Genomic DNA, 20613 nt, shown 5'->3' with positions numbered 1-20613 from the left:
TAGCTCGAGGGAATGGTTGGAGGCTGCAATATTCATATCTAGAGAAAACTGAAAAAGAAGATTTTTTTTTCAGTCGTCAAATGTAGCTCAAACAAGCATCTAAGCCAACTGATACTAATACTTAGCTCTTTACAAGCAATGCAATATGTAGCTCCTTAAGAGAAATAACATAGAAATTACTGCTAGAAGCCAAACAATGGAAAAGCAAGAGTCACCACTTGGAATGTCACTTTGGGGTTTGAAATTGGGTCTTCACAATCAGAACCTAACTCTTTAACCACTTGATTTCAAGCACTTGAACAAATGAGATTATTTTAAAATGAATCTATAGCACAGTAGTAGAGTTTCTTATCCATCAGAAGACCAGGGGAGTAATGCTAGCTTGTCTAGCTTTTCCAATAACCTGTTGTGCAGTGGGCTCATACTAAACTCTGTTCCTGAATTCATCACATCTGTATATATAGCTGTAGATTTCAAATCCCATTTTGGATCCTAGTTTTTTGCAAAGTTGTATCATGAGAGACAAGATTTATGTACCCAGTCACAAGGTCTATCCAGGGAAAACTACATGACTTAAAAATGTCCTAGTTGTGGGTGAATGTTTTTGTAATGCCCCTGTTTTTTGAAATGTAGCCAAGTTAAAACCCAAATGCCCATCTGAGCCTTGAGAATTTTGCACTAGGAAAATGGCATTATAATAACTCAAGAGGTTCACAGTGTCACAAAAGGGGTCACTAATTATAATAACGAGGGCCTCAAGTAAAGTTAAAATATCAAATAAGAAGGTCCCTTACAATCAAGTTCATTTTAAATAGTTCCTCTCAAGTATCAATCAAGGGTCATGATGGAAAGACAAAGAATCATGACTTTTGGATGGAAAATGTAATTAATAGAGGCCAAGCAAGGAGAAGGGGATACATTTATCAAACATTCTATTTTGTGATTTCTACTTCTTGTTGGAGCAATGAACTTTAGTTCAATTAACTTGAGGATTAAAACCCTCTAGGTTTAGAATTGGAGGACAAAAATTCATAATTCCTTGGAGTGATTTCATTCAGAAATCACCATTGTGCAAATCATTAATCACTGATTTTTAGAGAGCACCATCATATGAGGAGCGAGCTACTCTTATTGCTGATTGATTGCACTTTGTTGGAGGGCAGTGACATCTTACACTTTTTTGAAAGTAGACAAGGTGAATTTCCAAGGTTACATAGTTCTATCGCAGCTTATGCAGTCAGAGACATACTGTCGATAAGGGCAATTCTCATTTGGCATGATTATTATGGGCAATCGGCACTTAACCAGTACAACTAAACATTGTTCGGCAGAAATCAAGGTTGATTGAATTAGTGTGAACTCTGTTGCATTAGTTTATGACCATTTACAGCCTTAAAAGGGAAGATCATACTTAGGTAATAGGTACTGATTTTTCTCCCAATCATTATACCTTGGTGAAGTCACATCATTTTGAAAGGGAATTGCTACCAAATTTTGGGTCTTTGTGAACCGAACCCAACCAGAATTGAGCTGTACAATATAACATTTGCAGGGTTTCTCCAGACATAATATCAGTGGTAATCAGATTTGGAGGTTATTATGATTGCAGATCCAAACCCCAATATTATATATTTAGGCCTGGTCAATATCGAACCTCAATTGGGGTTAATTATGATTAGGTTGTGCTGTATATTTCCTTGAATGATGTTAAGAAAAATATATTTAAATGTGATATTATAGTTTTGTTTAGAAATGAAAACTTATCTAAATATTTTAATGCAGAAACTTTTAAAAACAGTTCCATAACTCATATACTTGAAGATAAACTTTGATTTTTTCACAGTAGAAACCCAATGTAAACAAAATCAATGTTGATAATGTACATTGCACAGGCATGTTGAATAGTTCAAGAAAAAATTGCAATGTTATGTTTTGTAACAAGTACTGCACACAACAAATGACTAACAAGTCAAAAATAATTTTTGAGGTTCACTGGAAATAATATGGTTGAGACATGTCCACATTTTCGTGAAATTGAAGTGCATATGTCTTCATCTATGTGCCATGTACTAAAGAGTGAAATGATAGTTCTGTACATTTATAATTGTGCTAAATGATTTTTTATCTGTATACATACTAGATATTTGGGTATAGCACTCACAGTCAACCGCTACTAAAACTTTCATTGATGTCTGCCCATTGAACACCTTGTGCCTTAAGGCTTGGTGTGCTTTGTCAATTTCTTGATGGTTGCAAGTTTTCAAACTGTAGTCATTGAAGACATGCACTCCGTTACATAATATTGCAGTCTCTTTAATATCAAAAAATTAAAGCCTATAAATATTTTTTGACTTTTGCATGGACTTGTAGGAACCTCTGCTACAAAAGCGTAATGTTCACCCCCAATTTTTTTTTGAAATGTTTTGCAAGTTTGAATGTCAATGTAATGAATAGTAACAGTTTGCTGATTGGAACATTTTTCAGATTTCATTCAGTATCTCTTTGCAACGATTTTTGGAAACATTCATGAATTAGCATATTGAAAGACTAAAGCATAGAATCATCAAGATTACTACTAACTCTTCAAAATTAGATTTCATAACATTAATAAGTTGACTAATTACGAATATTGCAGACATGGAAATGCAGATTTCATTGTTATTTGGAAGCAACAACACTCTTGTAAATCTGAAGGCTAATTTTATACATCCAAACAAGAGTCCTTTTAGAGTATCTTGAGCCTACTCCAGCAACCCTTCCACAATGCACTGTAGCAGACTTGTATGAGCAGATTTAAGTGATTTTGAAACCTTTCCAAATCTGAAACAACCCCAGAAACCTCTGCCACAGCAATCTGGGCACACCATTAGATTAGGGGCAATTTATGTAATTAATTATCAGAACTTCTTTAACCCTCAGAAGTGGGACAGATCTGATGGAAACACTAAGTTGCCTCTAATATGATGTTTTGCAGCTGTCAATGTCAACACACACAATTCAATTTGCAATAACCACTTTTCATTACCCAAAGCTGGGCGCTACCTCCTAGGTGAGATTTGGTGCTTGAAATCTAATACTCAACCAAAAGCCACATGTAATATATGGAAACTCATCGCCCAGCAATAAACAACACCCAGAACTAGATAAAATTCACCCTGAGAGATATGAGCATAAATCTGGTTTCTTGAATCTATGAAAATAACGACCAGCACATAGAAAAAGCTTCAAAACTCTACTGAACTTTGACAGAACTTCAAAAAGGCTCACCACTCACCAAAATCACAATAGCCACATCAAAATACTTCATATATCTTTGATATCTTCAAACCCATCACACCAAACCAAGCCAAAATCACTGTCAAACCAAAACCAAGAGCACCAACCAGCTAGGTTGGATGTTTCACCACCGAAACCAGCAAACAAGAAGAGGGTTTTCATCCTCAACCAGGAAAAGAAGAACTCCCTGAGCTCATTCCAGCAGCATAATATTAAGTTGTCAAAATCAGCATATAGAAATAAGAGCTCAAAACATGTATATATTGGCCATCCTTCAATTTGAAACCTTTTCCCTCCAAAACCGAAACTTCAAATCCCTAGGAAAGTTCAAACTTATCACGAGCTCTCAAATAAATTTTTTTAATTTACTTTTGTCTCCTTATATCCCCTAGACGTCTCCTTAGGCATATAATATAAACTCATAAAATGTAAATACATTTCCTTCACTTAGGTATCCCTTTGGGATGACAAGATGGCCCCTCTTTAAAAACAACGTTGTGTTAATAGGTGAAGGGGGGATATTTTAATAAGCACTTTATAAGACAGTGAATGAAATAAAATAAGTTCTGAAAACAGTAAAAACTCACCAGGTCCAACTTAAACCCATTGTACTAACTGAGAGAAATTGAGACCATGACCAAGTGCTAAAAATGGCACTCACTAAAAATAGCCTTTTGCTAAAAATAGCTTGAATGGCCCAAACCCTAAAACTTAAGATGTTGCACACTGAAGCCGAGAGGAGACTGAAGCTATGACCAGCTGCCAAAAATATTGGTTACTATAAATAGCAAATTGCGAAAAATAGTAAGTCAGCCAAAACTCCCAACTGACCAATTGGTGTCCAAACTGACACTTACTAAAAATAGGAATTCTCAAACAATTTGTCCGAAATCACTCTAGAAAGTGTCATTCATCTTCATTAATTTGTCTGAACACACTAGTGACATCAAAATACCCCTCTAATCCTACTGATACCAACCTAGAAAGCCAACACTAGATGCACTACAAGAGAACCAAAAAATGGGGACATGATAAAAAGTTTGGTGCTTTGTCAATCTCTTGATGGTTGCAGGTTTTCAAACTGTAGTCATCGAAGACGTGCACTCCCTTACATAATATTGTACGGTCTCTTTAACATCAAAATGTTAAAGCCTATAAATAGTTTTTTGACTTTTGCATGGACTTGTAGGAACCTCTGCTACGAAAGCTTGAAAAATCAGTTGGGCTCTTTGTATATGTGGGTGCATGTGTGGTCATTTCCCTAGACTTGTGCAAACTGATGACCACCTGACTCGTGGGAGATGTCACACTGGTCTATTACCTGGTCCCTGCAGAAGTCTCAGAGCTCACTTGAAGCGCAACAATTCTCTAGGTCTCCTGTTAGTGCAAATGCTTTTACACAGATTTAATATAGTTATTTATGATTTAAGATTTATTTCAACTTACATGGCAATGGAAGTCCTAAAGTTTGTTTAGGTTTATCATCACACAACCTAGAAGGCTCAAAACAATTACTATATATTTAGTTCAAGTCTTACACATACATCATAGCAACATTTTATGCAAGGTGTGCAAGAGTGTACTGCTCTATCCTTACTATATTCCCTCTACAAAAATCTCTATGCATCTATCTCACGCTTGCTACATATCTCTAGTATGTCTTTTATATGCCCTTTATCTACCTTTTATATAGTTTTTGCCTTTTGAATATGTGGTGGAGAATGTTTGTTGAATGGATGGAAGCAATTGGGCACATAATACTTGGCCCACATTCATTCACTTGCCCCTTTCTTCGCTATACCCATTAATATCCCCAAATACTAGTTCAACGAACTTTTTCACCATCAATATCCCCTAAACTAGTTTGCTTGTTTGTACTCAGACAAGTTAGCTCTGTCAACAATAGAATGGACATTATTGGTTATGCACAACACCAATAGAGCTTGAATTCTTAATTTTCTAAGAATTCTTTCCATCTCCCATTTGTAGTTTTGAATGCAACTTTATTGGTGTCAAACTTTGTTGATGGTGTTCTCCTAGTCGACGATGTCTTTTGGTGCTCTCTTTAATTGATTTAAACAACAATCATGAATGGCCTACTGATTATCTAGTTCCTTGGCCAAGTCACCTTTCAACTTTGAAGCTTCTTCTTGGATAGTGCTAACTAATCCTTAATCAACCTCAAACTATTTTTGAAGCTGTAACCTTGCCTCTTTTAACTCACAAGCAATTGTTTTTATGCGGTTTTATCCTTTACAACATACTAATACAACCACTTGTTGTCTGTGTCCTTTTGAGGATAAGAATACCATATTGGTTGTGGTCTATATTTGTTGGAGTTTTGAAGTTGAGCCTCCGATTGGCCATCCATCTCAATCCATCAAAGTCTTGAACTTCTTTTAGCCCAAGTACTACCATTTCTTTAGGTTTTGGCTGACTTGTCTTTGTTTGAACATACTTTTCACAGCAGAGTGAATCCTTTCAATTGGCTTCTCCCTAGTTGGGTCAAAGTCACTCTCAAGCTTTGGCCTTAACTAATGAAGTTAGTCATAACATGCAGTAACTCTTGGAACTTATGGCAAACTCTTGCAATAAAATTGGCTTGCTCGCTTTGGCATGCAAGTAGCAAGTTAGTTCCCTAATCTGGGTGTTAAGTTGGACATAGAGCAACTCCTTTGCTTTCTTCTAGTTTAGCTTGGTGTTTCCATTGCCATTTTTGCCAATGCCACTGTTACTTGAATCTTCAAAAGAAGATTTGGTTGATACTATGCCATTGTTACCTTGATTGCTTGGTATAATGTGTGCAATGATAGATCTGTGAGATTTTGCCAAGATCAAGGGCTCAATGAAAAATACAATAGAGAGACAAAATATTGATAGGAATAAATTTTATTCTATCAAGAGAAAATACTGATCAACTGGATCATCAATCGTTGCATACAATGAATATGAGCCTGCTTATATAGGCAAGGCTATATGGATATGTGAGCACACAAACATGACATGTGGCTCAATGAGAAACAAGGGTAGGTAGGAAATAGGTGTGGGTAGGTAGGAGAAACAATATAATATTCCACATGAGGTGGATCACCCACTGAATGCAAAATGTAACAATAATATCACACCATAAAAGGTGGAAATTCTTCTACACACACTATCCCAATGTGACACAAACACCGAAGTGTCTCATACCCAAACTACTATGAAATGCATTTCCTAAGTAAACTTAAGTAAGGTGTAATAATATCCTTGATGAATATTTATTTACACCAACACCCCCCCCTTAAGTGCAACTTAGGGGAATGCACTTAAGTCTACAATGCAACTAAGCAATGCAAGATGGGTCCCGACTACTAGGCCATGTTAGGTACCCATGTACAAGTGCAAATGCATGCAAACCAATGCAATGAAATCTCTCACAAAGCGGGGAAAGAGAGAAAAACCCAATGGGAAAAAACCCTCCCCCAAAAGAGAGATGAAAACTAGATACAAAGAACTCTCATAGAAGTATGTGAGGAACAAAAGCCCATGTGAGGAAAAAGTTCCCCCCATATGAGAGAAGAAGAGAGACTAGGAAGCCCCCCCTCAATGTGGAATCTGCACCAATGATAGAAGCTTGATGATGAATGAAGAAACTGCTCCACGAACGTCGAACCATGTTCCTCCCCTTAGAAAGAAACAAAACCAAAGGTGTATCCATGAATGAAGTCTCCCCAATCATGAAGGAAAGATGTAGAAAAAATAGTCATGATGAAAGAAATCTTTGAAAACTGCTCAAGTGTCCCCATGTCGATGCTGAAAGTTACCCCCTCCAAAGGTGGTAAACTGCGCCACATTGCTGAAAAAGGCACTCCAAGATCTAGTGGCGAAGAATGTAGAACCATACTTGCAAAACTCGGCAAGCAATTCAAAAACTCGCGAGTAATCGCGATCCAAAATGCTGCGCGAGTTAATCACGGAAATACTCGGGCTGATTTTTTTATATACTCGCCGCGATTTTTTTGGTAAATAATCGCCGTTAATGGCCAAAACCCGCCCGAAACGCGGCACAAAATGCGAGAAAAATGCGACTTAAGTCGCAGGCAAAAAAAAAACCGAAGTCTTTATTCCACTTCGCGGCTTGCGCGACTCCGGAAGGCAAAAAACGCCACGCGATTTGCATAGGGTTTGCATTTGCACGCACGACCAGGTATCTTTTTGTATTGTTTTATTTCGAATACACAGTCATTTTGACTATGTAATACACAGTCATTTGAAATGACTGTGTATTACACAGTCAAAATGACTGTATTGTTTGCATTTGCACGCACGACCAGGTATCTTTTTGTATTGTTTTATTTCGAATACACAGTCATTTTGACTGTGTAATACACAGTCATTTGAAATGACTGTGTATTACACAGTCAAAATGACTGTATTGTTTGCATTTGCACGCACGACCAGGTATCTTTTTGTATTGTTTTATTTCGAATGACTAAGACTGTGTAATACACAGTCATTTGAAAATGACTGTGTATTACACAGTCTTAGTCATTTCAAATGACTGTGTATTACACAGTCACAATCATTTCAAATGACTGTGTAATACACAATCATTAGTAATTACAATTTACAGTCATTTCAAATGACTGTGTAATACACAGTCATTTCAAATTTTCAAATGACTGTGTATTACAGAGTCATCATTACACAATCACAGTCATTTCAATTTTCAAATGACTGTGTAATACACAGTCATTTCAAATTTTCAAATGACTGTATTACACAGTCATCATTACACAGTCACAGTCATTTCAAATGACTGTGTATTACACAGTCACAGTCATTTCAATTTTCAAATGACTGTGTAATACACAGTCATTTCAAATCATATATGTTATACAAATTTGGTGTAAATGTGTGTTTTTGAATTATATATAAAAAAAAAATGTATTTTCAAATGTTCGATAAAGTTGCTGAGTTTTGCCGAGTTTTTTGCCGAGTTTTGGCGAGTCTCGAGTTTTAAAATTTTTTTGGCCTTGCCGAGTTATTGCAAAATCCGAGTTTTTCATCTATGTGTAGAACAATGTCCAAAGACTCATATGTCTCCTCAAAAGATAAAGAGACCTCCTCCAACTGCTGGACAAAAGTATCCACAATCATGTCAACCTCTAAAGATTGATCATGTAGAGAATGCACAAGAGGGTCAAAGTGATCCCTCGCAACAATTGAAGAAGGATCATCTTCATCAAAGAGAAGATGAATATCATCAATGATGTCTCCCAAATCTGCAATGTAGGATTCCACAAACAAACCTGCAATGTCTGTCAAGTAGGCATCCCATGAAACTGAAGTTGGAAGACATGAAATATCCTACTGCATTGAATCACAAGAAGGCAAAACTGTCGCACTAGCTGCATCATCAGGTGCAATAGGTGTTGTGATATCAAGAGAAGGAGATGAAATGCAAGGCTCAAGAACGGGGTCACATGTGATAATCCCCAAGTTCAAGTGCCCAATGTTCTCCTCAAAAACTGAATCATCAACATAGGAAGAATCAACCTCATCAATAGGACCAAAATGTGAAAAAGAGTACAACCGAGATGCATGATCAACCACCCCAATCGCAATGATGGCTCCACTCTCCAAGTCTCTAATGATAACTGAATCAGGTGTGAACTGCACAATTTTCCTCGTTGCCCCATGTGTGATTTGATAGATGGAAAGAAGATTGTTTGTCAAGTGGGGTACACACAGCACATCATTGAAGGAGTTATCCCCAATGGCAATAGATCCTTTCCCAATCACATCCATGTATGTATGATTGCCCATCAAAATCTACGGCATGTGGCAAGGCTCAAATGTAGAAAACATAGACTACGAAGATGCCATATGATGAGAAGCCCCTGAATCTAGAAGCCATCTCCCTGAATCATGACTTGTAGTAGCACAAAGAGCTTGTCCCTTTCCTTTATTTGTCCCAAAAGAGTGATCCTTTCCTTTATCCTTAGAAGAAGAAGCCGATGTAGACATTCTAGAAGGTAGGTTGATTTTGTTCTTCTTAAGAAGATTCTTCAACTCATCAATATCCTTCTTATAACAATGATGTTCATCATGTCCCGACTTCTTGCAATATCCACAAGAAAGATTGTCCTTATATGATTTCCTCTTAGGTGAGAATGGTGAATCACCTTGTTATGGAGAGGAAGATTGTGCTCCATCTTGATGTGGTTTTGACTTAGGTTGCTTTTGATTCTTGCCTTTTCCTTGATTGCTTTGATTCCCTTTATTAGCCACCAAAGCTTGTGACTTTGAAGATTTGAGAATCTCCATCGTGGTCAATTTAGATTGCTCAAGTATCAACATCTCCGTGAATGAATCAAATGAGGGAGAAGTGTATGAGGAACCTTGAGCTAACCTATGGGTGTGAAAGCTAGATACAAAGGTTGCAAACTCTGAAGGAAGCTTGTCCAACAAGTTATAAACCAATTGAGCATCCTTTTTGTCAATTCCACAATCCTCCTAGCTTTGCTCTTAGCTCATTTGCTTTTGTGACATAATCTTGGATTGTATCAAAATCCTTGGGATCCAAAGTTGTGAGTTCACTATCAAGCTTGTAGCCCTTAATCTCATCAACTTGACCATACAATTTTTGATAAGTATCCTAAGCCTCTTTAATTGTGGTACACTTATCAATGTGAAAAATGAGGTCATCTGATACATACTTTCTAAGAGTTCCAAGTCCCATAGCATTCTTAGTAAGCCATTCAATTTGAGCATTAGGATCAGTCTTAGGATCAGGTGGTGCTGTAATAGTTTCATTTACATAATGAATGAGTCCTTTTTCCATTAGTTTATTCCATGCCTTAATCTTCCATGATGCATAATTATGAGGAGTTAAAAGTGGAAATTTAGGAGAACCCATAGCACCAAAATGAAAAAACACAAGATAGAGAGAGACACAATCACACAAGACACCCCCCCAAAATACTCAATCAAGAACCCCCCCCCCCAAAATGGTGATTTGGCACTTTATACTTAGTGCGTATACAATGGGCCACTTGCAAAACAAGGCAAAGTGGACTTTTGATTTCAATTTACAACTTCTCAAAATGAGATATAAGAAACTTCAACAAATACTGCTACTGATCTAATCTGAGATCCAAGCAAAATGCAAGTACCAAATAGGCCAAAAATGACCAAATACTGAAAGTACAATTTTTACTCAAAATCACTACAAACAAATGACAGATTATGAAAGTAGATGAAAAATTATGCACTTTAAAAAAAAAGGCACCTGAAAAGGAGGTCATATGACCCCAAACGAAGCCTCTGAAGTTCCAAAATCCGGGATTAGACAGGTACAGTCATGAAGATCTGCAATTTCTGAAAAATCCGTCCATCAAAATCAGAAAATTCTTCCACCACTGCAAAGAGCACGAAATTCTAGCCATTTCAAAAAAAATTGCACCCAAAAAGGAGCAAAAATGAGCAAGATATGGCATTCCAAAGTTGAACTACAAAACTGAAAAGCTCAATGAGAGGGGGTTAATTTTTTTTTTTGAAAAATGATGACGTCAGCGAACTGCGCGTTTAAATTTGACCTACGAAACCCGGGGATGCGTCCCCTACCTGAAAACCCTCGTCCCAGTCCCGGGGACGTTTCGGGGACTTGGGGACGGCCAGGGGACGTCCCCCCCCGTCCCCAAATTGTCAAAATTTTGAGGGGACGTCCACGAAACGGGGGGACGGCTTCCCTAGCTGTGGGGGACGTCCGTACGTCCCGGGGACGGCTGGGGACGGATTGGGGACGTCCCAGCCGTCCCGGGGACGGCCAAACGTCCCCCACATCTAGGGCTAGGGAAAAATATTAAAATAAAAAAAGTCGTATTTTCAAATTTTTTTTAATGATGTTTTTTGCATAATTGAGGGAGTGAAATATCTCATGAAGGGTTTTTTGCCAATAGAAAAATAACACCCGATGCCTATATAAAATAATAAAAGTATTTTTGGCCTCGCGGGGCGCTGCCCCTCGACCCCGCCCTGTATCGCGATAGGGAGCGCGCAAGGGGCGCTGCCCCTTGACCCCGCAAGGAGCGATGCCCCTTGACCCCGCAAGGAGCGATGCCCCTTGACCCCAAGTTGGGGGCGCTGCCCCCAAACCCCCGTCAAAAAATATAGGGGGGAACTGCGCTGATGGAAGTAGTGAAAATTTAACCTCCGAGTCTGATTAGGCTCCATTATGTATTTTATTTCTTTAATATCTATTATGATATGCATATTGACAATGTGAATGAATTGAAATTCTGAATTATGAGTGCATATTGAGTATTGAGTCTATTGATAATGTTGTATGTTCGATGTTTGCATTCTAAAATGTTTTCATAGTATCATACACATGCTATATCCATGTTTTCATATGAATATAATGTATAGATGCATGCTTTATCCATGTTTTCATATGAACATTTAGAATTTTCCTATATATTTTAAATTTTCCCTATATTTTATACAGCCGTCCCCTTTGCCGTCCCCCTCCGTCCCCAAATTTGGCAAAAAAATTTGCCGTCCCGGAAACTCGTCCCCCCGTCCCCCCGTCCCGGAAACTTGGGGTAACGTAGAATTTGACGGCCGTATGACCGTTGCCAAAACTTTGCCTCCCTTGCTAACTGGGCGTCCGTATAGTACGGACTGTTGACGTGGCACAATCCGGTTGGCTGAAAAAGATGATGTGGCTGATGATGTGGCGTACGGATGCTGACGTGTCAGATGATGTGTGCGTTGACATGTCCTGGTGATTTTGCAGCCAACTGGGCTGTTGACGTGGCAGTGGGGCCTGATTGGTGAGGTGGCGGGTACACGTGGCAAGGAGGTGCAGGAGGTCCGGGCTGTCGGTAGGAGGTCGGCCGGCAGGGTGGTTCGCCGGTGGCGGACGGTGGGGAGCCTAGTGCCGGCAAGGATGTCGGCGGCGGAGGGCCCGCCGGAGCAACGGGGAACGCACGGGCGCCGAAGGACAAAGATCTGACCGGCGGCGGGGCCACAGGCGGTGGCTAGAGGTGGGGCCGCCGAAGCACTAGAGGGAAGGACCTGCGGGGCCGGGAAATTAAGTGCCTGGAAAACGGAGATCGCAGCCGACCGGGAAATAGAGATCGCAGCGGCAGCGACGACGGACGATCGGGGTCGGTGTACGGGTTAGTGGGCTTGCAAAACAATGTGCAGTACGAAGATCACGTGGGGGGTCTGTGGACCCCCCAAAAAAGTTTTTTTTTTTTTTGTTTCACTATCGCTTTTTTGAAATTTATTTTATTTTATTTTTTCCGAAAATTTTCCGAAATTTTCTGCGGAATAATAGTTTTTTTTTTTGCAGAAAATGTATATATTTTTTTTTAAAATTTTGAAATCTGTACAAATATAGCAAAATTGGCGAAAACTTTTTCTTAGCCTCCCGGACTCAACCGTGATGTCCAAATCGCTATATGATGCCCCAAACGAATGAAGATTCCCAAATCCAAAAATTGAAGCCTCCAAAAACGCTCCAAAAGACTAATCAATGAAGCCCTATAGGCTTTGATACCATGGGAGATTTTGCCAAGATCAAGGGCTCAATGAAAAATACAATAGAGAGACAAAATATTGATAGGAAAAAATTGCATTCTATCAAGAGAAAATACTGATCAACTGGATCATCAATCGTTACTTACAATGAATATGAGCCTACCTATATAGGCAAGGCTATATGGATATGTGAGCACACAAATATGACATGTGGCTCAATAAGAAACAAGGGTAGGTAGGAAATAGGTGTGGGTAGGTAGGAGAAACAATATAATATTCCACATGAGGTGGATCACCCACTGAATGCAGAATGTAACAATAAGATCACACCATAAAAGGTGGAAATTCTTCTACACACACTATCCCAATGTGACACAAACACCGAAGTGTTTCATACCCAAACTACTATGAAATGCATTTCCTAAGTAAACTTAAGTAAGGTGTAATAATATCCATGATGAATATTTATTTACACCAACAAGATCGAACATAAGGGTTTTTGGAATGGATCTCCATTATCTAGAAGTGCATGTACATGTCCTCACATATGTTGCTAGTTGGCCTAGGATGAGGAACTTGTTGACTTTCCTCAATCCCTTGCTTTTCTTGTAAACAACCCTCTAGCATGCCATTGATCTAACATTTTGGAGCTTATTTATTTATTCTGTGAACAAGTTTTTCTTCTCTTGGCAATTCTTATTTGGGCTCTTGGTTATTAGCTATTGTTATAGATTTCACCCTGATTTTGCCCTTTTTCTAACCTAATGAATCATGATAATGTGTAGGCACTTTAGAGTGCCTTCGAGTCAACAACCCTTGCCCTATTCCACATCTATATATTTTTGACTAGGCCTTGGAGTGCTAAAAGCTTCCTTTTCCTATCATGGTTGGTTGCATTGTACCTATGTTGGTGGTTTCATTCCTACAATAGATCCTTAAACTTCCATTTGAGATTCATCACCACTTTTTTTAAATATGTGGTTGTCTTTTCCCCCACCTTTGGCCATACTTGCGATAGATTGTTCCTACTCTTCCATTTGAGGAATTGTCATTTCCTTCGTAGGAGCTTTTTCAATAGGTTTTTGTGTTGGGGTAGTGTTGACGTTTCTAAAGTCGCGGAACTACGACTTCATCCGGCCAACACAGAATAGAAATTGCTAAGAATCCTATCCTCTCTTGAGATAAGGAAATCCCTAATGCTGTGTGAATTTGATCAATGGGGATGACCTCAATGTTTTGTTTGTCAGGTCTTGACCGTAGGATAGCTTAGTAGTTTGATGTGTTTTGCAGGAAACACAAAGGGGACTTATGGTTTGACGGAATTGGTTTCGTACAGGTTCCCTAGAGTCGTACAGTCCTATATCATCTAATTTTGCTTTTAATTGATGTTATTTCAGCTTGACTGGATGGTTTCTTTAATAAAAAAAGGAAAAAAGGAGAGAGGGCTAAAGAGTGAATAAGAACTGCTAACTAATTTTGACTAAGACGACATATTTCAACACATAGACAGAAGTCTTCAAAATAACTAGAAATTACTTTGCCAGCCAATTAGCACAACTAGGTAAAAACCAGTGCAATCATCTAAGGATTTTGAATTTTCAAGCTTATTAGATATGAATGACAAACTTTTACACCTATTCATCCAAATTTAATAACCAAACTTAGCACAAAAGGGGTTCAGACTAACCATACAGAGAAAACAATAATCAACTATTCCCTAATGGTATGAATTGAGATTTTCTATCAAATATGTGCATAAATAACTGTCTGAAATTAAATACAATTGCAGAAATATGAAATAAATGGAGAAGAGGACCATGCACTCACAGTAGAACAAATACAACTTTAACTTCCATTAAATCCTGTATATATTTCGCCAGAGTTTTTGCAACAATCTTTTGTTTTTTCTCCCTTTTACAAAGAGGAACAAATTCCTTTATATAGAATTCCAAAAACGGATGAATGGCCAAGATTAAACTTAAACAAGTGGGCCAAATTCATCCTCTATCAAAACTGCCCATACCCATAAATGGGAGGCAAAATATCAGCAACAACAAAAGGAGAAACAATAGCTACCAAAAAGGTAATTAATAACTACCCAAAAAGCTGCTCCAAAAAGTGCACATGCACGGACCTCAAGATCTACAACTGTTTTGGCAGTTAGAAATGAACTTTATACCTAAAAAGTGCTTTTTAAGATTTTTAAAAGAAACTTGTACTTTATGAAAGCACTTTCTCCTTTTCTGCTGTAGACCCTTTTTCCAAAAATTCATCCTCGCTGTTGAAATACTCCTTCCAGATGTCCCGACCTGCTATACGCTCTGCCTGAACATATTCTTGAAATTTGATGCATAGCTGTAACAAGACCATGCTTTGGGGCATGGGAGGATGGCGTATTTTATATTGCATACCCTCCAAGTGGCGATCTACATGCTTTAACCCATCCTTCCAGTCAGACCGATGAGCCTCAAAACTTAATATGTCCGAATGCAACCCACTGACAAACTCTAGATCTTCCATGGAGTATGCGACCTTATCAATTCTCAATCTATCCTCCCAATCTGGTTGCACTTGATCATCCGACAAACTATTTTTCCAGCCTGGAACCATTGATTGGAGGATCTTTCCACCAAGATCCCTTATGTTTTTCAAAATTTCCTCGCATTCCTCCTGCTCTTTATTAATGGTGTTTTTTGTGTCATTCTTCATGTTGGCAGTCCAATACCATTCTTTAAAAACGCTGATGTCATAAGGATCCAGGATAGCGGACAATGTGGGAATCTGTGTGTGGGTCCAGAAAAGAGCCCTCATGAGGGGAAGAATTGTGTCAACCACCTCATGGACCCTAAAACACTCCTTTACCTCGAACAATTTGACAAGAATGGTCTCTCGGTGGTGGGCCATTTCCTTTACATCTTCAATGATCCGCTCTCCCTTTTCCTTAATGTCTCGAATCCATTCCTTGATAACTTTGGCGGTATCACGTACTCCTTCAAACTCTGTTGTAGTCCTTTGTGCCAATGCCAATGGGGGAACATGGGATTCAGGGGCATGTTGCAATGGTTTTAGCAGGTGATCAATATATCCCTCAGCCTGCTCAGCATGAACTCGGTACATATTTCTCTCTGCAGTCATTTCGTCGAGTTGTCTGAGCATATTCTGCACAGAATCTTTGAACTCTTCCCCTTCTTGCTCTTTGGTGGCTCGCCCTATCGGGATGGTTGCAATGCTATAATCGGCCAATGCAATTTGATCTGCTGGCTTATCGACAGGTGGGGTAGCAATGTGAATGGTACGGTTCCTCTGCTCATCCTTGGTGATCTGGGAGTAGGTCTTGGGTTTTTTCTTACCTTTGGACTTTATCTCTCCAATGTGAGAGAAGATATCCTCCAAGTTGATAGGCGGCTTGATGGTTGCTTTCCGCTGTGCATGAGCAATTAGCCAGTCTTGAGGGATGGTATGTCCGGATGTTATGGCCAAATTCCCACTTTGCTCCTTAGAGGTTTCAGCTGGCTCACTACCTATCTGCAATTGATCTATCATAGAAGGAACATATGCAGTATCCAGTCCTTTACTCATAGCTGAGTTCTCCCCTACCTCACTAAACAACTGTCGGGTATCCCCTTGTGATGGTTGTTCTTCAGTTTTGTTGGGCTCCTAGGTCTCACCCCCCTTTCATTCTCCCTCAACGGTGGTGTCATCCTTGCTGACACTATTCAATTGTAATTCATGCCGACTCCCCTGGGTGAGCTCACGCCTACCAGCCTCTTGATTAGGTGGAATTTCTCCCTCCTCAACTTGATTTCCAGGTTCATCAGAACCAACGATCCTGACTTCTGCATCCGGCTCACCTTGTGCTGGAGGATTCTTAGCCTCGATTGCATTCACATCACTCTGGGAGGGTGGAGCAGGTATATAGTCAAGCTCGACTACGTCATCCTCGGAACTGGGGTCTTTGGAAGATGAACTGACTTCCAGCCTTCTAATCGGGATATTTTCCCTTCTAGTTCTTTTTGATGTCCGAGTCCCTCTATTAGCTCTGGCTGTCTTCCTCTTCTTTCCGGGTTTCTCAACCTCTTCTTTTGGTGCACTTGAGGTTCTGTTGACGTGTATTTTGTACACTATCAAACACAGAATAAAATACCTAAAGGTACCTTATCCTCTCTTGAATAAAGCCTCTGATTGCTGAAGATATCGCGGAAAAGGATCAATCAGGACGACTCCAAGGTTCTTGTATGTAGGGTCTCTACGTGTGGATAAGCTCTTTGTGGTATGATGTGATTTGCTGGAATCACAAGGGGACTTACATTTGATGATTGAACGTCTGATCTGCTTTGAATATTGCTGGAACACAGGCTCTTACTAGCTTTGACTTGAAAAAAAGGAAAAAAGATGAGGGCGAGGAAAGGATCTAATCCTAACACTAAGAATGTAAGAACAATGAATGATCTTTGATGAAATCCTAACTAAGTCTTGTTTTGACATCACAGGAACATCTCCACAAGGTTAGTGCGATCTTCGAAGGAAAGCTTTATGATGTTCAAATCATCACTGCAGGCATAGACACCATCAGGTTGATGCATATCAATGAAGAAGCGACAATTGAAGTTAAGCTTAAGCTGAATGATTCCAGTTGACTACACAAGGCAAGTCTGCAATCAACAAACTGCTAGTAGTATGGATATACGAATTCCACCATCAATCAAGCACATTTCTTCCACTCATCTACTAACATGAAATCAAATATGAGAAGTATAAAGACCATGCAAATTGTCGAATCGACCCATAAATTTCACCATTTCTTCAATGAAGTTACAAGTCTTTTACAACAACATCTTGGCAACAATCTTTGCCTTCTCTCTCTACTCTACTCTAATTGCTTCCAATTGTTCCTAACTATTCTAACTATTGCCTTTACAAAATGAAATGCCAGGGCTTATATAGTGCCCTCAATACAATTCGATGGCTTAGATCAATTCGAGATCAATGGCCAAGATTCAACAATGAAAACCCTAATTAGGGTTTGTTACAACCATTACATAACATTTAATGCTTGACCAATGATAAAATTGTATTGCTTGGACACATGTCCTCTCTAGAAAATTCCACCAATGGATAGCTGGGGTAGGTACATCGGAGCTTGTGCCACCTTCCATGACTGAGGTACATTGAATCTGGAAATGCTGAGGTGGACCACACTGACTGGAGAAGTGATGACTAGGATGCCACCTCGTTTGACACTTGTAACTTGGTAGATATTCAACTTGATGTTGTTGAGAAGCTAGCTTTAATTAATTCATCTGGAACTATCTGCTTCTTCAACGAACCCTTGCTCTAACTCCTTGTGTCCTTGATTTGCAGGATGGTTGTTGTACCTCGCCTTGGAATGCTGGATTGGAAAAGTCGCCCTTGATGACGTTAGTCCAAAAAGGTCGTCCTTGTTGATGCTAGGTTGGAGGAGGTCGCCCTCGTCGATGCTAGGCTGGATCGAAGAAGGTCGTCCTTGTCCTTGCTTGATCGTCCTTGATCTGGCTTGATTTTCCTTGAGGAGAGTCTTCCGACTTGTAGATCTTTCGAGCTTGGAGTCGCCATCTTGATACCTACACAACATTTCAAAATTAGTAATATATCTTGAAATCTAAAAATTAAACTTTAAAAGGAAGATTCAAGATTTTAATTTAGGAAACCTCATGATAAATCTTGAGTCATCATTTCCTAATTTAGGATTTTCAAAGCAAAATTTAAATCTTCAAAAATGGTGCCAAGGTGATTACGCCATACCTCCACTTGGGAATTAATTCTAAAAAATGATGTAAAAATAGATGAATTTTGCTAGGCAAAGTGTAGATCAAAGCTCTCCCTTGGATAAAATGCACCTCCTTTAGCTTGGAAAAGAACTCCACCTTCCTCTTCAAAAATCTGGAAATTATCCTCCAAACGTCTTCAAAAATCTGGAAATTATCCTCCAAACTAGCAAGAAATACGCCTCTCCAATAGCCTTCAAGATGAATTTCGCCCTCCTTAGTCTCCACACTTAGTAGAAATTTGCTCCACTCCAGCTAGATTTCGCACTTCTTCTTTGCCCTTCCAAATCGCATTTGAAATGATGAGTGAATGATGGATTAAAATCGCTCAACACACCTCTCTTATATAGGCGCTCACCATTTCATTATCCATAGGCCGACTTGGTAAAATAGAACCAAAAATAAACAAAATTAATAAAAGGAGAAGGCCGACTTGCCCCAAAACATTAAAATGATACCTTAAGCGCTCCCATTTTGAATTTTAATTTAATAATTAATTTCGAAATGCCTCAATTAATTAAAAAAAACGATTTTCCAAGGCTCAAAATTAATTATTAAATGCTATGCGATTTTCATTAAATGCCAATTTAATTAGAATTTTTTAAAAATATTTTGAAGTTTTTTGGCGAACTTGGCATCTAGTGCGATTTGCTCAAATAAGGCAAAAAATAATGAATTTTGATAACTTCGCTCTGGTCCCTTGGAGAGGGACAGGAGCGCTCCTGCATTCTTGTCCTCCATCCTTCATTTTTTTTCGTTCAAAACCTCATCCTTGACGTTCAAAATGGCATTTTATCTGGAACTTTAAGTTCAATTCATGTGATCTTTGGAAGGAGCTTGCCTTAAGGCATTTTCGCCCTGGTCCCTTGGTGAGGGACATGAGCGCCTTTTGCATTTGGCCTAGGATCATCAAGTTTTTGGAGTCAAACCTTTGTTCATCATGATTTAGAAGACCTTTCCAATCTTGCTCAACTTTGCCTTAGCATAATCTCGGAGGGAAATTTGTTGTTTTCAAAAAAAGTGGGACGGTCCTTCAGTGAGGGACGGGAGCACTTTTGAAAAAGTGGGACGGTCCTTCAGTGAGGGACGGGAGCACTTTTTCATTTTTAAGCCAATTCGTCCTTTGCTAGTCTTCCAAATTATCTTCAATGGATGAATCTTGCCCTCTTTCATTCATTTCAATCACGTAACTTGCTTTACCTTTGCCCAAAATTTGCCTCGTGAGAAAATCGCTCTGGTCCCTTGGAGAGGGACAGGAGCGCCTATTGCAACTTGGGTCGATTTTCTCCTTTGTAGGCCACTCAAGTTATATTCAACGAATAAAACATACTTCCCTTGTCCTCTTCAAATCGCGAAATCACTTAAATCTTGCGAGGATAATGCAAATTCGGAATTCAAGCTCCGGTCCTTCAGTGAGGGACAGGAGCGATTTTTGTCCTCAAGGCCAAATCACTACAATTCTCATCTCAAATTTCCTTTGCTAGGGAAGATTTCACCTTACTTCATGCTATGAATAAAAGTTAATGTCCAAAAAATGTCTAAAATTGTGCATATAAAGAAAAGCGCTCTGGTCCTTCAGTGAGGGACAGGAGCGAATTTGACCTTCTAGGCAAAAAACTTCATCATTTCATTGTCAAGTCTGGATGCTCTATCATGCTCATTTCGTCCTTCATTGTGTCTTTGATGTTTCAATTTGACCAAACAAGGTCAGGAATGACTCAAATAAGCCCTTTCACCCTGGACCCTTGGTGAGGGACAGGAGCGCTTTGCCTTGGTCCCTGGGGGAGGGACAGGAGCGAAATTCGCTCTGGATCCTCAATGAAGGAGAGGAGCGAAATTTGACTTTTTGAACTCTCTATCAGGATAATTTTTATGGAATATAACATTTAAGTATAAGAAAGAAGAAACATAGAAGGAAATGACATTTCCTTCTATGTTTCTTCTTTCTTATACTTTAAGTTATATTCCATATATACTTTCAGGATGTTTGAGAGTGGTT

The 20613-nt window shown here is 39.1% G+C and overlaps 1 protein-coding gene across 1 annotated transcript in view; it reads left to right on the top strand.

The window, feature by feature from the left end:
* LOC131043995 (syntaxin-132) overlaps window positions 1-20613 on the top strand; it is a 116025-nt gene that overhangs the window by 23770 nt on the left and 71642 nt on the right. The gene's annotated exons all lie outside the window — the stretch shown is intronic.

Source organism: Cryptomeria japonica, chromosome 6 (genome assembly GCF_030272615.1).
Source record: "Cryptomeria japonica chromosome 6, Sugi_1.0, whole genome shotgun sequence".
NCBI lineage: Eukaryota > Viridiplantae > Streptophyta > Pinopsida > Cupressales > Cupressaceae > Cryptomeria > Cryptomeria japonica.
The sequence above is the reverse complement of the archived record's forward strand: the minus strand, read 5'-3'. Positions and strand labels throughout refer to the sequence as shown.